The sequence below is a fragment of the Anas acuta genome, chromosome 6 (genome assembly GCF_963932015.1).
Source record: "Anas acuta chromosome 6, bAnaAcu1.1, whole genome shotgun sequence".
NCBI lineage: Eukaryota > Metazoa > Chordata > Aves > Anseriformes > Anatidae > Anas > Anas acuta.
The window spans coordinates 3781596-3802091 of record NC_088984.1 but is presented as its reverse complement, the minus strand read 5'-3'; the positions used below and the strand labels follow the sequence as shown (position 1 = coordinate 3802091).

The following is a 20496-nucleotide window of genomic DNA, read 5'->3' as shown; positions in this document are numbered from 1 at the left end:
TCTGACTGTTTTCCTTATTTTAATGTATAAATTGCAGTTTATAATGGCAATAAAACACTCCAGGCTGTGCATTTCAGGGTGATTATTGCATTTCTCAGGTGGTTAAAGTTACTCTAACTGCCTTTCAGCTCAGATTTCAATAGTATTTGCCCAGTGTTCGGGCTATTTTACTTGTATTTTTATGTACAAACCTCAAATTAAAGTGTTTTATTGCTTTTTAATTAAAATGTTGAAGTGTAAAGAAGGAATGGTCACAGGCAGATAGAAAGCCATGGTAGTAGGTGTTTTGATGTAAGAGGGAACATATGAGAAGGTGGGTAGGGAGAGGAGAGGTTGCTGAGCCTGTCACTGTGCTTGGGTGTTTCTTGGGTACCCACTGCTGGTTCCAATAAGCACATGGTCAAGTAGAAACATTTGTGGCCCAAACGCCTTGGTGTTTACCTCATAAAGTCAAGCACAGAAAAATTACAGACTAAATGGCTATGAACCCTTAATTAACTGCTCAGCATGGATGGGCCCTCCTGGTTGAGCCTGAGACTTACTGATGTTCCCAGTGTGGTAACTCATTGTGCCTCAGCTCATAATGTTCTTGATTCCTCTTAAAAATGTATGTATAAATGAGTTGACCAGTTCAGCCCATGTGCAGGACGGAAAGTCTGTTCTCTGAAATCTTTTTAGATGATATCATGTCTAAGGTATTATATCTGCTTGCTAAACCAAAACAGAGAAGTCTGTGTGCTATAGGTATTTATCTGCTGAGCAGTGGCTGCTGTCTTGGTGCTGAGGGAAGCATTGCCCCACACCACAGAGAGATGGGCCTGCTCCCTGGTGCTGTGGGGTGATGGACCCTGAGATAGTGGGGGATGCTGTTCCTTGATGCCCTTCTTCTTGTGGTCCTGCTCCTGTTAAGCCGGGATAGCACCGACTCCTGGTTTCACCCACAGGTGAAACACCTTCCTGCTGAAGGCACCCACCAGCAGAGCAGCAAGACTTCTTCCTAGCTTTGTTGTCCAAGATGAAGATGAGCAGGACACAGCATCCATGGCACTCCCCCTCGTAAATAAGGCCTCAACACTGTCAAAAGTTTTGTCTCAGATTTGTAGTTATATCTCAGTCTTCACAGGCTTTCTTGCATTTGGATCACTGCAATGCTTTTGTGGGTATCTCATTTTTTGTGGTCCTATACCCCCTTCCATGATCGGTGCAGGGGATGGACGGCTACACACATAGGCCAGGTTTTTAATGGGGATTATCTTTTGTGGCACAGGAGCTAGTGTCAGCGTACTCTAGTACACATTTTGTGGGTACCACATGAAATAATAAGAAGAAGAAGTTAAATAAAAATACACCTACATGCATGCCCCCTTCATTTAAGGGCACGCATGGAAGAAAGTTAAAGTAGGGATTGATCCTTTCACTAGGGAAACAAATATAAAAAAAAATAAATGTTTTGGGTGTCTGATTTTATACCAAACTCATACCTAAAATATATTTTTTTTTCAAAGCATTTTTTTTCATTGTTTCCCCCATCTTTATTTCTATTTCTCCTGTGCAAAATATCCCTCTTGCATACCTCCCCTTTCTTCCCATAGAAGAATGGAAGAAATGCTTAATGGGAAGCAAAGCACATTAGGAATATTAAGGAAAAATTACAGTATATACACTATGAAATGAAATGCATCTTTTGTGAATAAATCCCCCAAGAAATCTTATATTTCCAGGCATCCACTCACATACCTTCATGTAACAACTTATACATTCGTAAAACATTCATTGAAAGCAGCTCTGCAGTTTTATAGAAAACAACATGCCAGGGATGCAAGAATCTTGCCAGTTCTGTGAAAAATGACACCAATTAAAGCTTAAATTGCTTGTTTTCTCATAAGGTACATATTTTCATAACTTTGAAATCAAATAATTGCTGCTTTTATATTAAATACAATAAAACAAAAAGGATGCTAGTTTAGAGGAACTGCTACAAGCATTTTAATATAATTTTCCCACCATTTAAAGTCACAAAATATGGAAAACAAGTCAAGTATGCAAAGTTCCAAGGAGATAGAGAAACTCCTTCAGATTATTACATCATTTGTCTTTTGTGTCAGGAAATGTGTATGTGATTTCATTGTTTGATTAAATGCCAAAAAAAAAAGGCATATTGCTCTTATCTAACTGATTACAGATTTTATTCATCTGAAAAAGTATTTGTTCATACTTTGACGTTAGAAGGCAATATTTTTTTTAATGGTCCAAACAAGCATTTTCAAAAAAAATATAATCCTAACTTCCCAGGCTAGCTTTTTATTTTGTATTAACAATGCACTGTACTAAAATTTCCCATACTGGAACACAGTCCCTAGTGGTTTTCAAGCTATAAACTGAGTAAACAGTCCCTTTCTTATTGAGTGTCTGTGTGAATGCATGTTGTTTCTGGAATACATCATATTCATTTGCAGAAACCCTGTGTATGGATCTTTAACACTTTTTTTTTTTCTTCTTTTTCCGAGGTACCTAAAATAATAGCTTGTTAAGACAGTATTACAGTCATATAACTTGTTGGGAAAAGCACACCATGGCTCAAAATCTGAATTAAACATGTGTCATAGTGGGTAAGTTTCATTTAAAATACCTATATCTGCTAATTCTTTAATATGTTAATGCTATGCTGCTGTACTATCTCTGAATTATTTTAGCATGCTTTTGGAAATGTTGCACTAAATAGAATATAAAAAAATCAACTAAAAATATTTCCATATTGAGTTCCCCCCCCCCCTTTTTTTTTTTTTTTTTTTTTTTTTTTTTTTTTTTTGTGTAAGCACATATGAAGATGGCACTTATCAGTGACATTTTTTGGACTCTCACCATATCAGGGTTGACAAACTTAGCTTTGCATACTGAAGAATCCTCTAAAAAAATACATAAATAATCATAGGACAAACACGAAGCTTCATCTGGGGACTTCAAGGTCAGTTACCATTGGCCTGGCCTCCATTAACCCCCACAGGAAATCTTCAGGATCCTTATTTTATCTTGAGTGGGTGTTCCCGAACTATCAGTCTTTTATTTTTTTTTTTTTCCACCAAAATAGAGAGACAGTTTCCTTTAAAAGACATGAATTTCATCTGGTAGAATATTTTAAAACTGTTTACAGGTCACAGAGAAATTTGCAAAGAGAATGGTGATATTTTAAATTGCTTGGTTAACAAAACTCTTCTCTGCCTAAATTTGGGAGAAGGAACAAGAAGACATGAAAACTTAGTAAGCGTTTAATAGTAAGATATTAAAAGACAGCTAAGCGTTCTCAGTCACTAGGGAAAATAAACTAGTATGGTATAATGAGATCCCTAACGTCTTGTGATCAATCCAAAGTAACAAGAATGTAATACCAACGGGTTAACTAATTATATGTATATATTTAAAAAGTCTCTCAATATTCTGAATCATGTCCAATATGAATCCTGAAGTCTACATGATCTATTTATTATTAACCCATTAGTTTTGCACTTTCGGTGTGCTTTGGCAATGAAGAATGCTAACCGCAGTAAACTGTCTGAAATGTGTCTTTTTAATAAAGTGGGTAATTTTTTTTGCCTGGGGGGGGGTGGGGAGAGACTATATCTTATTTATGGTGTCATTTTAAACTCAAGTTACAACATCTTAGATTTAAGAGACAGGCCAGTAATGCAGGCAAGGGTGTCTCCTGCAAGGAGACAGAGATTAATGCCATGTGTACTGATGATTCTCCACCACAATTTAGGATTCTGGTGGCGCCATGACGCCCCTGTTTTTTATGGTGGTTTGCCAAGAGAAAATTACTTAAACCAATTGTGAATGCATTCCTGTTATACTTTTACACAACCACATTTATGTACATAAATAGCATAATGAGTATTTTTTAAATGATCTCTCATTCCAGATTCACCTACTTTGCATAAAATGTCAAACACAGGAAGGAGGGGAGTTGGGATTCTGTTTGTGCTTTTTTTTTTTTTTTTTTTTTTGGGGGGGGGGTGGTGGTTTAAATGAGAAAGGTTTTCACATGGGAATATACTTTTTTCCCCTTTTCTTTCTCCATGACAACTGACCACAATTGAAGTAGATTCTTTTTAACATACTGTAATGTGAGAATTTTCTTCAGCTGGAGGGTGTTTTATTCTCTAAATTGAAAGCTGTTCTACTTTACTGCATAAAATGTGAACTGAAAGATTAGGATGCTGGGTATCTTTGCCAGGTAAAACTGGCACAAGGAAAGCTTGAAGGCCCTCAAAACCATAATAAGCTTTAAAGACTTCCGAGGTTCAGAACTGTTTGTAGGCTTCAGTGCTCTGAGCTCAGCAAATGATGTCTTTATATTGAGGAGAGTTTACACCAGGCAAATAGAGTATTTGAACGTGTTTTGGCTAAGTTCACAACTGTTTTTATCAACGTGTTTTTATATGAGTAGCTATTTATCCAACATTCATGTATTTTGTCTCAAAATTTCAATAAGAAGACTTTTTATTGTTATTATTATTTTATTTTTTTTTATTATTTTTTTTTTCTGCTATACCCCCCAACCTATGAAGAGGGGTTTGTGGAGCTGACTTATTTTACAGTGTTCTTTTTTGTGAGGCTGTTGTAGGTCAATAAAGCAAAATTTATTAACAGCTTTTCGAAGTGCTGGTATTCTAATCATTGCTATATTTTTAGGAGTGATTCTCTCTTTGTTGCCTGAACCACTTAATGTGACTCCATGAGTTTAATTCTGGCTTATGTTCCTATTTGAAGGCAGTTCTCAAGTGTGAGTGTATTCGTGCTGGGTGATGGAGCCCACAGAGTTGTTCTGTCCCTCAGAGGCTTTTCAAAATGAAATGAAGCATCTCACTTTATATTTAATGAGAGAAAGGCTGAGTTTAAGGATGATGGGCTTGGAAGTCTCCTGTGCTTCTGGTTTGCTGTACTCTGAAAGATTTGTAATTCTCTTAAAGTTAGTGGTTTCCTGCTGTGACTATGAGAACTATGGTAATCAAGCCTGAAGCTTTTGAATGACAACATCATCATATTTAAATATGAATCTGGTTGGAGTAGATAAAGATATTGTTTCTTTCCAGCTATAGCAACGTATGCACATTTAGATAAGGTCTTTGTCCAAAGCCAAAAGGGACATCTTCCCTTACTCCCCAGGTGTAATATGTGGTGTGGAGAGGTCTTGTAAATAATCTTCAGTGACAGTTAGAGAGAATTGTTGGTGAGAACTACATCAATGAGTTTTCTGAGGGACAAGAGGTTGTTGGGTACTCTCTTGTAGCTATTACAACAAAAAATACTTTTTTCAAGGGAGTGCATGTGAAGCTCATACGAAGCAGCTGATTTAACCATATTGCTGTTTTTACAGTATTTATGGTGAAGAGGTGTTTACTAAGCAGACCTCCATTCTCCACACACAAAAAAAAGGCAGTCTCCAAAATATCTTTACATGTTCTTTAACATAATATTTTGGCTTGGAAATTAGAGATTGAGTTAAAATTATTACTTATAGCATTTGAAAAGTAATTTCCTCTTGATGTGCAATTAAGGTCAATGTTTACATATAAGTTCAATGTCATAATAATGTAGGTTTTACTACTATGTGTGGTTCCTGCAGTTAATATAGCCAGTTGTATCAATACTGGCTGTTATACTGCTACAAATATATGGGGTGGTCTTGGCAATGCACTTTTTCTGTGGAAGTTGGAGAAACCTGGAAAAAGTAAGGAAAGGCTAGAAGTTTAAATAGTTTGGCAGCCAGGGCAGAAGAAGAGGACTCCTGGCAAGTGAGAGGGAATTATAGGCACTGGAAATGAAGAGGGGCTAGCAGTGTGGAAGGAGAAAGACGACTTTAGAAAAGGAGAGGGATGGGCCAAGTATACAGGACAAGAAAGGTCAAGAGGAAGATTGGCAGGAGAGCAAGAGTTTTCCTCCAGAGAGAAGCAGAAAGGGATGGCTTCTTAAAATAGAAAGTCCAAAGAGTATCATCAAAGGATTCAGCTGTGGGAAACCTGTCCAGCTAAAGAGGCAGCAAGTCTGAGATGTTTATTATTTTTAATTTTTTGGAATGCTGCAAGATGTAAACCAGTCAATTTCATTGAAAAAACATGTTAAGCTTCAGACTAACAAATTTGCCTTCCAAATTTTCTTCAGAAAAATTCTAGTGCAGTTCAAAACCCCCCAAACTAGAACCCCAGTTTATCTTGGGGTCTTACTGTTTCTGCTTCATTATCTGTCCATCTGTTTGAAAAGTAGCTTAAAATGGGCATAGTGGACTGAGAGTTATAGTTTGAATTACAAAATACTCTGAGTAGCCCAGGCTGCCTCTTGTCCCTGAGTGGAATTTTCAGGCTTATTCATATTTAACTGCTCAAGTACCTTTATGATCAACTATTATGTAAATATCAGTACCTACGTTAGCTTCCAAAAGCCAGGTGTTGCTGTTAAATTTTTGCACTGAAAAGTGTTATCTGTTACTTTTTATACGTGTATGACAGTATATGTCAGCTACTGCTGTTGGAGAAACATTGACTTGTGACATAATTATGCTTGATAGCTTGATTAATCATTGCTGTTACTTTTTGTTTTCATAAAATTTATTTCTATTGGTTTTGGAGTGTGTTACCTCAAGAAACAAACATGGAAGGTACTTGCAAAATCAGCTGTACAAAAGTGGTCACTTAATGAAGATATTTACTTTACTTTGTGCTTGTGTAAATAATTTATAATACAAATTTTTGAGGTCTAGGATCGCTTTCCCAGAGGAGAGGTAGTCCTGGATTCAGAAGTTAATACATTGCTGCTTCTGCTCACGGTTGCGCAGCTTTATTTAGGATATGATGTTAAGTGATAGTGTATTTACTTTTCACTTGAAGGAATCAATAATGTCACTGAATACTACAGAGAAACTAAGCTGTATACTTCTTCAGGTGACTTCTCTCTAGACTATTCTGCTCAAGGACACTTTCAGTGTATGACTGCTGGGTATATGGAGAGGACATGTGTATGTTAGGGTGAAGGCTGGGTATTTATGGTAGTTACTCCCTTTGCCACCATGAAGCATTGTACAATGTACACTACCTTGTGTCTTAGTTTAAAAGGGAACTGTTAAAACCAAACCCTACAGCACAAAATATTTGACAAGCCATTATTGTAGTAGCCCTATAAAAAATCAATAGTACAGATTTGATCTGTTGTTTATCCATAACAAAACATGTTATCTTACTAAAATATGCATTGAAGTCTTGAACCCTCTAATGAGAGTTTTGACATTTCAACTCTGTGGAACGTAAAAAGGAAAAGAAATTCAAAATGCCCTCATAAGGAAACTTCTGTTTACTGAAGATTTCTAGCTATCCCGAAGTAAGTCCTGCGTACAGGGCTGATTGCTACACAGTATTTCAGAGGAAGAGAGAGGGAACATGTTGCGATGACTTTAAGTGAATTTAATGGAAGTAAATATTAATACTGGAGATTGGCACATGTCTGAATTTCTAACAGCTGGATGAGAGTTGTGTTGTACCTAGATGGCTTTCAGCAGGCTCAAATCCCACATTTGCTTATTTTATCTAGGATTTCTAATTAACCACTGAGTTTTGCATGCCGTTCCTGCAAGTCTCCTCCATGCCCACTGCAAACAGTGCCTGAACAGTCTATGGCACAAAGTCACCTGAATGTACCCCTCAGGAAGCCAACTAGTTCCTACACCCATGTAGCCTTTCCCCAGGTAGCCGATTTCAACATTTCAGCATATTTTGCTCAAGTGACAAATGCAAGCATTCATTATGTGTCATGTGAGGAGCAGGGCTTCCAGGGAGGGCTCTGGGAAAGCAATACAAATCGAGCCGTACTGTCACATTCAGCTGATGCAGCTGTTCATTGTACAGCCTCTCCTTTGTGCTTGGACAATTGCCAGGTATGATTTAAGCGTGTTTGGAGCCCTGGTGGGTGCGAGCATCTTGCTGGGCGGTCTCTACAGGGCCCAGTGACTGAAGCGGGCATCAGTCTCACCCGCTGGTCGGCAAACTCATGCAACACGGAAAGTAAGGAGCTATGAAGGCATTAAAACATAATGCTCTGAAAATGGGCAGCCTGACACATAATGGAGATGGGGCATCAAGCCTGGTTATGTCAGGAGCATAATTTTAACACAACAAGACAAATGTAACTAGGCATGACACATTGGTGTGCTGACACGTGAACCAGTGCATCTGAAACAAAGGCAGTTTGCTGAAAATCTTATAGATTCCTCCTGTCCCGAAAAAAAAACTGGGTTGAGATGGTTGAGATTTCATGATTAACAAGCTTTATAGAATATTTACAATTTTCTCAAGTTTTTTTTTTTTTTTTCTTTTTCTTCTTTTAAAGAACAAAAAAGTTAAATAGAACACACACATTGCCTTTGAAATGTTACCATAGAAAAGTTATATATTTAGGTGTTATATATTAAAATATTGATTAAAAAAAAAAAAGTAGCCCCCTGCTTGTAATAAATACAATGCAAGTCATAACCTTTATTATGAAAATATTTCAGTGTTCCACAGGAAAAAGTCATTAACATTGCTAAACTGTAGAATTTGATCATTAGTGGAGGATAGTACATTTTGTTTTTAATAAGGCAGTGATTTATATAGAAACTTATTAAGAAAAAAGATATGGCTCATTTCTGATCTCTGACACGCATAAAAGATGTTGCAAATTAAGGGACTGATCCTGTAGATTGCTGAGCTGATATGAAGAAATGCTGATAAACAAAGTGCTCACTCTGTCACTAGCCTCTACCTTGCAATGAAGTAGACATACAACATGTGACAAGGGAAATGGAGATGGGAAAGCTTTCCTGATCCCAGTCATTTCACGTTTCATATACTGAGTAAGAAACCAGGCATACTAGATTTTTATTTTTATTTTTATTTATTTTGTTTTATTGTTATTTTTCATTAGTCGTTGGATTGGACAAACAGTTGAACATTTTTTTCTGAGAAGTAGAGAAAACTGCTCACTAGGATGTTCTCCTCTGTGGTGGCCATGGGGACCTAGCTTTGCAGCATCTCGTGCTTGATTTGAGCAGCAAGGCTGCTTGTGTGCACACACGTGGGCAAACATGAACACTGGGGATAATTGATATTGGGCAAAGGTGGGAGGAGAAGATGCAGCTGTGAAGCCCAGCTGCAGCAAAGAGATGGTGTCCATGAGCCACTGGGTCTTCAGCTCCTTGCAGTGAGTGCTGCATCTCACTCCTCAGCATGAAAAGTGTCTGAAATTCAACTGCATGGTGGCAAGGGGACTTCATGTGAACAGCTTTATCTGCATCACAAGCCCAAGATGAACTTAATTAGTTTAAATGACTCCAGGTGCAAAGGGGCACTTTTCCTGGGCTCTGTTCAGCCAGAAGCTGAGAGCTGTGAGGGCCCGTGCTCCATCAGCATCTCCAGCTCTGGGAGCCTCAGTTGTACCCATGCAACTGCTCTCTAAGGCAGTAGCAAGAAATATGGTGTCCCCTAGCAGGGGGATCCACATCATGGGTTTGACTGCCTGGCTGTGCCCTCCCAAGGGGCAGGGCTGGGGTCTTTGAATTGAAGAGCACTTGGGGTGGCAGTAGCAGACTCAAGGGCACCAAAGGGAAAAGTGTCTTCATGGTGATTAAAGTAGCTGCTGGAAATGAAGAGTTCCTAGGGGAAAATAGCCCTCCTTCATATAAGTCCCTTTTTGTGTGCAAATCTGTGGACAGTGTGATGAAAAATGCATTGTTGTACGGTACCCAAGAATATTTTGTAGGAGGAAAAAAAAAATCCATTGCCAGAATGATCCTGTTACACATGCAGTACTTATTAATCTTAGTGAATTGGGTTATTTTATTTTTTTTTTTTTTTCAGGTAGTGAATGTTTCTCATTACTTTAATCAGAAAAAAGCCTGATAAAAGAGAATGTACACTTCACGTGTCAAAGAACATGCTAAAGCTTTTTTTTATTCACATGTGTAACCTGCTTATATGTCACTTTATATGATTTTCTTTTTAAATTTTATTAGCTGAATTCTAGGGCTCTTTAAAGTAAAAGTGATAGCAACCAGGTGCATTGTGGGGTAAATGACATAGCTCTGCCAACACACCTACATGAGCAATTCCCACAATTTCAGTTGCTGACATTTGTGCAGAATCAGGCACACATTTTCTGCTGGAGTTTTGTCTCAGACACCACCAGTCCAGTTTTGAGACTGTAAGCTGTATTTCACTCTTATAAAGTGAAAGAGTAATTAAGGAGAGAAAAAAGGAAAAAGCAAAACAAAACAAATCAAAAAACAAACAAACAAAACAAACAAACAAACAAACATTTTTCTCCACAGATTTTACATTTCAGTTTGTGTGATTTTCCTCTAATATTTTTCAATTCTGATGAGGCTAGCAAACAAAAAATAGCAAAATTCAAAAAGCAAAAGAATACTTCACCTGCTTTCAGGCTCAGCTGACTCAAACCTTCCCATGGCAGTTCAATAGCATCTGGAGGGAATGCCAGTTTATCTGTTAAACTACCAACAATAAATATATGGATTTATTACAAAAATATGGGATAGTGAGAAGCACAAACTCATGCAGCTGCTACTGCCTTTACCTACACGAGCCTGTAACTGCTTGAAGGTTAAAAATTTTCTATGGCTATTATTTTTTTTTTCTTAAACGGCTCAACACAGTAAAGGAAAGATACTTGTGACCTGAGTTTTGAAAAAAACAAAGCAAAAAAGCTTAATATTCTTTCTCCTTAAGCCTTTGATCCCTACTCCGCAGTCGTGGGAACAGGGAGAAGTGATCCTCCGTGAACTGCGAGTAGGAAGCTGCGAGGGAATCGGCAGATGAGTTTTTAACGTTAGGCCTTGTTTATGCTGGGGATTAAGTCATTTGTGGTCAGCAACCAGTGCAGCTGGGCTGCTGCAGGCTCCCAGTTCACATCCGATGACATGACTCGGGTGGAAATCGGGGGCACGCTCAGCTGCTGGAAGGGCGATTTCTGCCCTCTCTGCCGGGCTGCTGGCGGTGGTCAGAGTGGAGGTGACTGGGTGTGTGCGGTGCCGGGGTCCCCGGCATGCCAGGTTGGAGCAGAGCTTCTTGGGCGAGTGGAAAACTTCAGAGAGAAAAGGTTCTGAGGAGATTGATCGAAACCATAATTTTATGGGTGTAGCAATAAACAGGCAAGCCAAGCCTGAGCTACAGGAAAGCTGCGCAGAGCGGCTGCTACTTCGTGTTTCTCAAGGTCCTAGAGAAGACAACAATCAGCAGATAGGGCAGGGAAGGGGGGAAAAATGCCTAAATTGCTGCAGTGATCTGTCTGTGTAAACATTTCAAACATCTGTCTGCATTTGGAAATATCCTGAGCTGTGCTCTGAAAGTATTAGGGCTTTTTCCAAAGGTGATTTTATTGTCAACTACTATTACAGCAGATTTATTTTTTTCTAGGAGGCACATGGTTAACATCTTTCTGTGCTTCTAAATATAAACTTGCTTCCCAGTAGTATTATCCAGGTCTCATTCCTCCTCTATTTCTCTTTCCTTTTCTCTGCTCCCCTCTTTCTCCTTCTGTCACCATCTATGTGCATTTGTTGAGGCTGTGAGTTACAACTGGACGTGATGGGGATGGATTCCTTTTGTGATCTGTCCTGAGTTATACCAAAACGTTCTGTAAAGTTTTACTTTCGTGGAGCGCTATATAGTGACTTTTTATGTGTCTAAGAAATGGAAACATTTTGTCTCGTATAAAAAAAAGAAATATTTTTATACTGTGCTCCATTCACAGACCACATCAGAGGTATTCTAAGAATAGAATAGATCAAATATATTTTATGGAAATATAATGAGAAAAGGATGTGTTCCCAAAACTCACTCTGAACAAAGGAATGCAACATAGTCAGGAATACTTTAATGCGCCTAACAATTTTCTCATGTGAAAGGCTGAAGGAACAGTCTTGGTTTGAAGAAATCTTCCAATTCTCCCCAGGCACCCTGAACTTGAAATCAGAACTAGGAAGGCTATATATTACAAAAAAGAAAATGTATGGAAAAAGTGACTGAGGGCATTAACCATAAAAGACGTTTTGAAAAGAAAAATAACATCAATATGAAACATTTTGTCATGTTTCATTTCATTGATCATATATTTATTTTATGTGCTCTGGAGCGCTGAAGCTTAGATGTAACTACATTTCAGGAGCCTCATATTAGACCTGTCATTCTCTTTGTGGTGAAAACTAAATAGTGAGGAAAAAAATAAAATAGATTGCAATTATTAGATTTGGGTTGGATTCCATCGGATTGTTCTTAGAAACTTCAAAAATTGAACTCAGAATATGAGACATAACATTAGCAGCTATTAAAGAGACTGCCTGCGTGACAGATAGAGAAGTGGGAGGTACACCTACAATGTTAAATAATGCATCTTTTTCACAGTAATGCAATATGTTCACCTTAAATAGGCTTGTAATTAAAACTGCCAGTGTTGATTAGATCAACCACATAGGAAAGATGCATTTGTATTAGTTCTAATTAAATCTGTTTTAAACAAGTTAAACTTAGATTGGTGTTTTTTTTTTTTTTTTAATTATTATTATTATTATTATTATTATTTTTAATGTTTTATTCCCTGATACAGTGGCATGCATTTTGGATACTTTATAAAGGTTCATCCTCTTCAGTAGCAGATCTATGATTCCAGGTTCTGCCTCAGGTCTGGACTTCTTTCCAAGGTAAAGCCTGCAGTGATTTGAAATATGTCTGTTAGAGGAACACGCTGAATAGGATCTGGCCACACGTGGTCAGAAAATGTTTTTAGCATTGATAAAGAAAATGAAAGTGTTTATCATAATTCAAGCTCTTTAGTAATTGGTCTTAATGTGTTTTCCAATAAATATAAGGTTGGTTTCAATGTTAGTTGTGGAGAGGAGTGGAGTAGGGAAGGGACAAGCATGGGGAGTGCTGGCAGCCCCTAGCACATCTCACAGCTTTCCCTGGTGCTGGGTGGCACTTCTCACACTAGGCATCTTTGAAGATTGCTGGTATGAAGCCCAACAAGACGCACTGTGTTTTCAAAACTTCCTGCTCGAGTCTAACACCCTGCTAGAACTGAAAGTTATATTCTCCTTGAATTGAGTGGAGTGAGCATTTGGCCCCAAGTGGATGCTTTTGGATATATCAAGCAATGTAAGCTACAAATGCTAACCAAGTTTCATTGTAGCAGTAATTTAAGCAATGCCATTTTGTGCAGCTCAGGTCTCTGGGCAGACTTTCAAGGGTTTAACTCCGGGGTGGATAATATCAACCTCTCTCTCAGCTCCCCACCCCTCCTCTGGGTGTGGAGCTGATCTCAGGTGCCAAGGAAAAGTGGTCAGAGCCTTTTGGCTCCTCTCTCTCTCAGGGTCCATGCAGATTTGTGTAGGTAAACACCAAGACCCCCTTGTCCAAGGTGGGCAAGGAATGCGGGGCTGGGGAGGTGATGGTGCTGGGACACCAGCAGCTTGTGGCCCTGTGAGTACCAGTTTTCTTTATCAAGCAACCTGAATGCATTGGAAACCTCCAGAAACCACGAGTGCTGTGTTACAGCTTGTAACACAACTGGAAAAAATAAGTTGTGCTATGTTTTCATATTGATTTTCCTTCTCTTTGGTGCAACGTTTTCAATTTAAATGGCAGAAGGCTGAGGCACAGAATGGGAAAAAATGTTCTGAGCTACACAACTGGGAAAAGAGCCTGATTTTCTGATTTTGTGTCCATGTTATCCAATTAAATGTTGTCACTGTCCTGTGATTTCATGTCCAGTGCAGTATTGCTTCCACAGAAGAGCTAATTATGGAATAAGATAAGTACAAAAGTGCCCATATTTAATTAACAACATTATATAGTATATCCAGGAAGAAGATTTTTTTCCCCCTAAAATTGTTTTAATTAACATGAAAGAAAAGCTTCTGCTGACTTTTTATTGTTGCAAGATAGAGAGAAAATTATTTCATGCTAACATTGGACTATATTTAGCTTCCATCTCTCTATCTACAGAAGAAAAATTGAAAATTAGTTTGTTAGATTGTATTGCTCCTTTTTATCTTATAAGGGCTTCCTTCAAGTACCATTAAATAATGATATAATCTTTAGGATATTAGTTAACAGATAATTAATATTTAATTTTGTTGTTTGGTTTTGTGTTTTGTCCTTTTTATATTTCTTAGTGAAGGAAGAAATCTTCCACCTTCCAGAAACCTGATATTTTGGACCAGATCCCTCTCTGAACAGGTTGTATGCTGCCCTTTTCAAAATCAAGCTATCAGAAGATGCCCTTCAGCAGAAGTGTTAAGAGGACTTGGTGAGCTTAACATGTTTCGCCTGCTTAATTTAATTTGGAAAAATTCAACCAGAAAATGAAGTTATTAACAGGTTGGTACATTCAGAGATAAGATGATGTCACAGGGAAGCAGTCAAGTGGGTTGCTTGTCAAAATATAAAATATGTATCTGTCAGAATCAAATGATAGATAAGCTGTGGCTGGGTGTAGGATGCGGTGAAAATAGTGTGCTAAAAATTGAAACTGAATCCCACCAGTCTGGAGCACAAGATTTTAGTAACTATTGTGGTGATCAGAAATATAACAATTCTGGGGACATGAACTGCACTGCTGAGGCACTGTATGTGTAATTTCTTGGCACCGGTAGCCAGAAGTATGTGCATCGGCACTAGACCCCAAACAGGAGAGAGCTGGGAAGCATGACTTGTTCAGCTGAAGACTGAAATTTGGACACCCCATTAGGTTGGGTATTCCAAAATGAGGATTAGTAAATCTTTTCTTGGGTAACTTGGAGACATTTAAGGCCTCCAAATGTGAAAACAGAGTTTGTCTAGCCAACATGATGAGCCTTCCTGTATTAGAGAGGTTCAGATCAAAGGGAGAAATCTCCAGTGCATTCTCCAGGAACGCGTACACGTCATGCAACTCACAGGCCTCTTCCTGCCTTCTGGCTTGCCATATAAAATAGCTGGCACCAGGAGTTTAAAGTTAATAAACTCAGGAATTGTAAATGGCAATTTGGAGTCTTGCATGAGCAAAACAGAATAGGCTACTTAACAAGGAATGCAGTCAAACTCCCAAATACTGTGATGGCAAAATGAGAGAAATACCATTATAATAAACTTCGCTATTGCGTTATCATTGAATTTGGGAAAATGATTCCACTTATGTGGGACCGTATTCACTGCAAGTTGCAAAACTGAACTTTAAGACTATAAACTCCTGGGGACAGCTCATGAAATCTCTTTTTGCTCAGGGTCTTCCAAGATGCAGAGTTTAATTGTGACTGGGAACTCTCAGGACTAACGAACACAATACAAATGATAGAAGTGCTAAATAAAAATGCTGCTTTTGTATTTAAAGGTCAGAAGGGACTAGTCTGACCTCTTGATCTACAGGCCATAGGGCTTTGTCCAGTAACATCAACATGAGATTTCTAATTTATGTTTCAACTTATATCTCTTAAAGCTTCAGCTTGACAAATATTCCTCCTCAGGAAAGAATCAGTTTTAATATGGTGATATGATTTTTTTTTTTCATTATTTAAAATATTTCTCATTTAAATTTCTTTAGCTTTAACTTCCAAATTTTGGATTTTGTTTATTCTTGATTAAAAGTTATCTCATATCAAAACCCTTCTCTTTTATAAATGAAGCAGATGGAGTTTAAATCTGTAAAGCGTGTTCTTAATAACTTTGGTGTTTTTTTCAAAGTCAATTCTTTTCAATTTTTTTTTTTTTTGCTATACTTTTTACTGTGTGAATGCAAGAAATTGACTTTTTTTTTTTTTTAAGTATTTTTTTCCATAATCATAATGACTTTCTTGACGTTGTGCACAGAGGTGACAGCCATTCTCTGCTGCTACATGCCATTCTCCATTTTACATCCTAAGGACTGCACACATCCTTTGGGACTTCATCCTGCTGGCAGTATATGTGCTATGTTTACTCTTTTTCATGCAATTTTTTAATTCAGCAATAGTTTTATGGTTGTATAGAATTATCTATAATAGTTGATTTATCACAAATAATTATCTATGTATAGAATTATCTACATTGTTGCCATACATAAATTTATGAGATCATAAATACCTGTCAACTTTTGAAGATGGACATAACTAACCTTTTTTTTTTTTTTTTTTTTTTTTCTTTCTTTCTTTTTTTCTTTCTTTCTTTCCTTTCTGTTAAAATCGGAAAATAAATTGCAAATCTCCCAGCAAGGAGGAACTTGGTTTTGGACTTGTGTAATGACAATGCCCTTGTAATTGAAAGAAAAAAGAAAAAGGAAATCTGGGAGACGATTAGTCTACATGTGGTATACTTCTTTTTCCTAAGTTGAAAAAAAAAAAAAAAAAGCAACAATCCAGTGACACATTTGGGCTGAAAAACTGCTTGCTGCACATGTTTTATATATGTGGGTTTACTACACAGATCATGTGTCTTAATTAGGTAATTTATACTGTGTTATCCAAAGAAGATGTTCATGTTCAATTGGGTACACAATAAAAGTTTCAAAAAAATGTGTTAATCCTCTACTTACTGAGATCCGTGCTTGCATACAGAATAACAACAACAACAAATATATCCCAAGATGCTAGCACAGCTACCTACTAGGTTATGCTCCCTGGAGAGTCAGTATTGTAGAATATGCACAATATAGATGGGGATGAGTTGTTTTCTTAGTTGGACTTTTCTATTCTTAATTTTCTTCCTGAAATTAAACCTATTAGCTTTACCCATTGGGCAACTTTCAACACAAAACGAAAAGTGTAATGATAAATAAAACTAAACCAAATGAAGAAAGTTCCGTCTGTCACTTTGTTATTTGGGCAATTTATCAGTACTAGGTTAAAGGTTGGACTACATGATCTTAGAGGTCTTTTCCAACCTGAATGGTTCTGTGAATTTGGCTCTCTTTGAGCTGTGGTGCTTCAGAGAGGTAATGGCAGCTTGGCCTTGAGTTCTGTTGGTCTTTTCCCCTTCTTCCCCAAAAATCTTGATATTTTCTAAATTAGTGTTTTGTTTCCTTGTACCGATCTGATACTGTTCACCCAGAAACTGAATCTAGTTATCGCTGGTTATGCTAATTGAGATTTCTCAGTTTCTCTTCCCCTTTGTCATTAAGCTGGATTTGAGCTTCACATACCCTTGCAATTACTTTGAAATTCGAAGTCTCCTTGCAACTACTTTGAGAAATCTGAAAGCTAAATGATTCCCAAGTTTAAAATATGATGTTCCCCAGTTGAAAGGCAAAAAGCAATATTGTTATATTTGTATTCTGATGAAATTCATTATGTACAATATAATTTGTGTCTCCATAACAATCTACTCTTCTTCAATTAGGGATTAAGCCAGATACTACAAAGATCTGGAGAAAACACAGTAACTTTTTTTTTTTTTTTTTTCTTATTGAGAATACAGAAGGAATTTGAAGTGTGTGTCACTGGCAGTAAAATACAAGCTTACAGAGTTTTTCTTCTGTTTATTGTAAATCAACTACAGAACAGCAAGCCATGGCATTAGTCCAGGAAACTGAGATTATGAAGTTAGGAAGCAGAAAGATGAACAGAGAATCATGTTTATAAATCTTAACGAACATCTTCCTCACTATGCAGTGAGAACCTGATTCAGCTCTCTTTGAAATCAATGGGAAGACTCCCACTGACTTTCAGTGGGAGGTAGCTCAGACCCTTATTGCTTGCATTTGTGCCCCTCTTGGGATAAGATATGATGGGATGCAGTGCATGCAGACAACCATAACTAATGGGAACGGTCTGAGGACCCTGGATATGCTGAGAAATGAAGGTGAAGAAGTCAAGTTTAGTATCATGCCTCATCAGACCTTCTTCCTACACACACACACACCTTATTCATGGGAATGCAACAGCACTGGAAACAGTGCTGTATTTGTTGATGGCCACCTTGACAATGTGTTATGATTCCTAGCTGCTGTCCACAGCTCTGTTCCTCTGAACAGAATATGAAGTGTAGCCTAGGAGAAATCTGTTGTAATTTGCTCTCCTCTTTTCTGTATTTATAAGCCTACAATATTGTAAGTTTTTACTGTGGGTGGACAAGCAGCATCCACTCATATCAAAGAAGATATAAGTACAGATAAATATAACTTTATACATTCATTTTTATATAACTTATGCAAATGTATGTGCAAGTTAGTCACAGTTCCCAGGCTGGCAGCAGATAGCTGATGTGGTCACTGGCGTAGCTTCCTCTGGACACTTGTGTTACTGCCTGTCAGCAGAGCTTTGCGTACATATTGCTTTGTGTACCCCTTGCTCAGTGTGGCAACCTTTATATGAGATAAATGACTTTCTCCTGAGCACGTCACTGGTAGATCCAGGAAGAACTCATTTTACCTAGCACTTGGTGTTAAGTACTAATTGACCATCTTAAGTTTAATCAAAGTATATAGACACAAGAGTTTATTCTTTTATGGGAACAAAACAAAATTTTAATTTTGACATACTGGGTTCAATTGTCCAAATTAATATTCTTAACATTCATCCTTATATTAAGCACCCATCAATAACTTGGTCCCTACTGCTTAGTTTATTATTAGATTATGAATTTTAATAATTCTAATTAATGTTATCTTTACTGTATTACTTTGTACTTTTGTTAACTTGTCATGAGATCTCAAAGCACTCAATTTAACCACACACAAGTATATGAATTTCAGTCTATTGAGTTTATGTTTTGGATAAAGGTAGTAATGAGAATTAACAGTTTTTCCATAGTCCATTTCAGGGCTTTGTGTTGATTTTCTGCAGCATTTAAATACTGTGAATATTGGGCTCCAGAAATCTCGACTCCCACTTCTACCCACTAAATTATGGATCTTCTTACTCCCAATTCTGAATTTAAAGTAATCTTTGAAAAAAATGTATTCGGGAGTCTTCAAATATGAATAGTGATAATTATATCAATATTATTACTATGCACTATTAAAAGACATAAATCTACATTTTCAAAGCTTTGATGTGCTTACAAAACTGAACTTTTAAATGAAAGTATGTTTTTTAAATCATGCATGTGTTACAGAAATCTATTAAGACTCAGTCTCACAAAGACGTGCATATGCTTAGAGCAGTGATTCACGTGCTCTTGCAGTTTGTCCCCTGGGAGCATCATAGCTATCTGATGGAACATACCAGTTTATGATCGCAAAGATTGTTTCCCAAACATTTTTTTTTTGTGTGTGTGTGTGTGTGTGCACTTCCTTGTTATTATTATTTTAATCTTTGTTTCTTCTGTTGTTAAATGTGATTTTAATATGATTGCAAACTGTGAAGACTACCACGTGGAGAAGCTGTGAACTACATTCGTTGCTGGTGGACTCTTACTTTCAAATCCAAACACAGCTACTGTAAATAACATTTTACTTTTCTTAAAAGTGATGTAGGTCTTCCCCTCCTTTCCCACTTTTCTACTGCCATGTGCGAGCTGGTCATTCATTGTATCGATTTCCTACTTACTAAAGGATTTCCATATTTCAACCTTGCTACATAGTTAAAACTGGAATAAAATTACACTTTCTTTTCCATTTGGACATTATAAGACTCCCATTTAACTATTAAAAAAAAAAAAAAAAAAGAAAGAAAAAAAGAAATTGGGACCTTTAGACATTGTAAGCTTATATTTCGAAGGCTATGCTTATATTTTGAGGTTTCTGGTGAGCAAAATCAAAACTAACAGAACTGATTGTAATAGTAAGAGCTTCCCATGTTTTAATGCTGCTTTGTTGTTATAGTTTGTTTGTTTGTTTGCTGGGAGTTGTAGTATAAAGGAAGGTGCATGCTCAACAGTTGCTATCGGACCAAGTTGCTGAAGATAGCAAGTCACTGATGGAGGAGCAGAAATGTTTTGAGGAGCAGTATCTGCCGCCCTGTCTCTTCTGTACTAACCACCAACAGCTGGAGACCAGGCAGCAGAAAGGCAAGAGGAGCACGTCTCATGGATGCGTGTGCGTAGGCTTGAGGCTGAGCAGTTTCCAGGAGAAAGGTAGAGTATTCCATTGCCTTTAATTGGGTTTCTGTTGTTACAGATTTATTTATCTTATTACTATTTTTTTTTTTAATCCTAGTGCAAGACTTGTAGTTTTTACTTAGCCATTTTTACTAAGAGTTGAACAGTGCAGCTAAGCAGTAACCTAGGCAGGAGATGACTTAGGTAGGAGGATAGGGAAGCTGGGGGAAGAAAAATTGTTGTTCATAAATGACCAGGGAGGTTTCACACTTTCCACAGTATCTTCAGACTGCAGGATCACTGATTTCTGCCCTTTTCATCAGAAGTGTGAGGTAAGGTATCAGGAAAGTGTCCCATCACAGCAAATGGCTCAAATTGGTGACAGGACAGTGCCTCTATCTAGCTAGCTAGTATGGGTTTGTGTGTGGTTGGAAAATATTCAGTCTCCAGAAGACAAGGAGTGTCCTAC

General features: G+C 37.5%; 1 long non-coding RNA gene across 3 annotated transcripts in view; it reads left to right on the top strand.

Moving 5' to 3' along the window:
- Positions 1-20496, top strand: part of LOC137858795 (uncharacterized) — a 148353-nt gene that overhangs the window by 88954 nt on the left and 38903 nt on the right. Inside the window, exons 7-10 of one of the 3 annotated variants that reach the window (XR_011098005.1) lie at positions 2508-2609; positions 12646-12739; positions 14213-14417; positions 19842-20063. This is a non-coding gene — a long non-coding RNA (uncharacterized lncRNA). Of the gene's footprint in view, positions 1-2507; positions 2610-12645; positions 12740-14212; positions 14418-16261; positions 16433-19841; positions 20064-20496 lie in introns of those variants that run through there. The other 2 variants (XR_011098007.1, XR_011098006.1) reach the window with 2 other exon arrangements.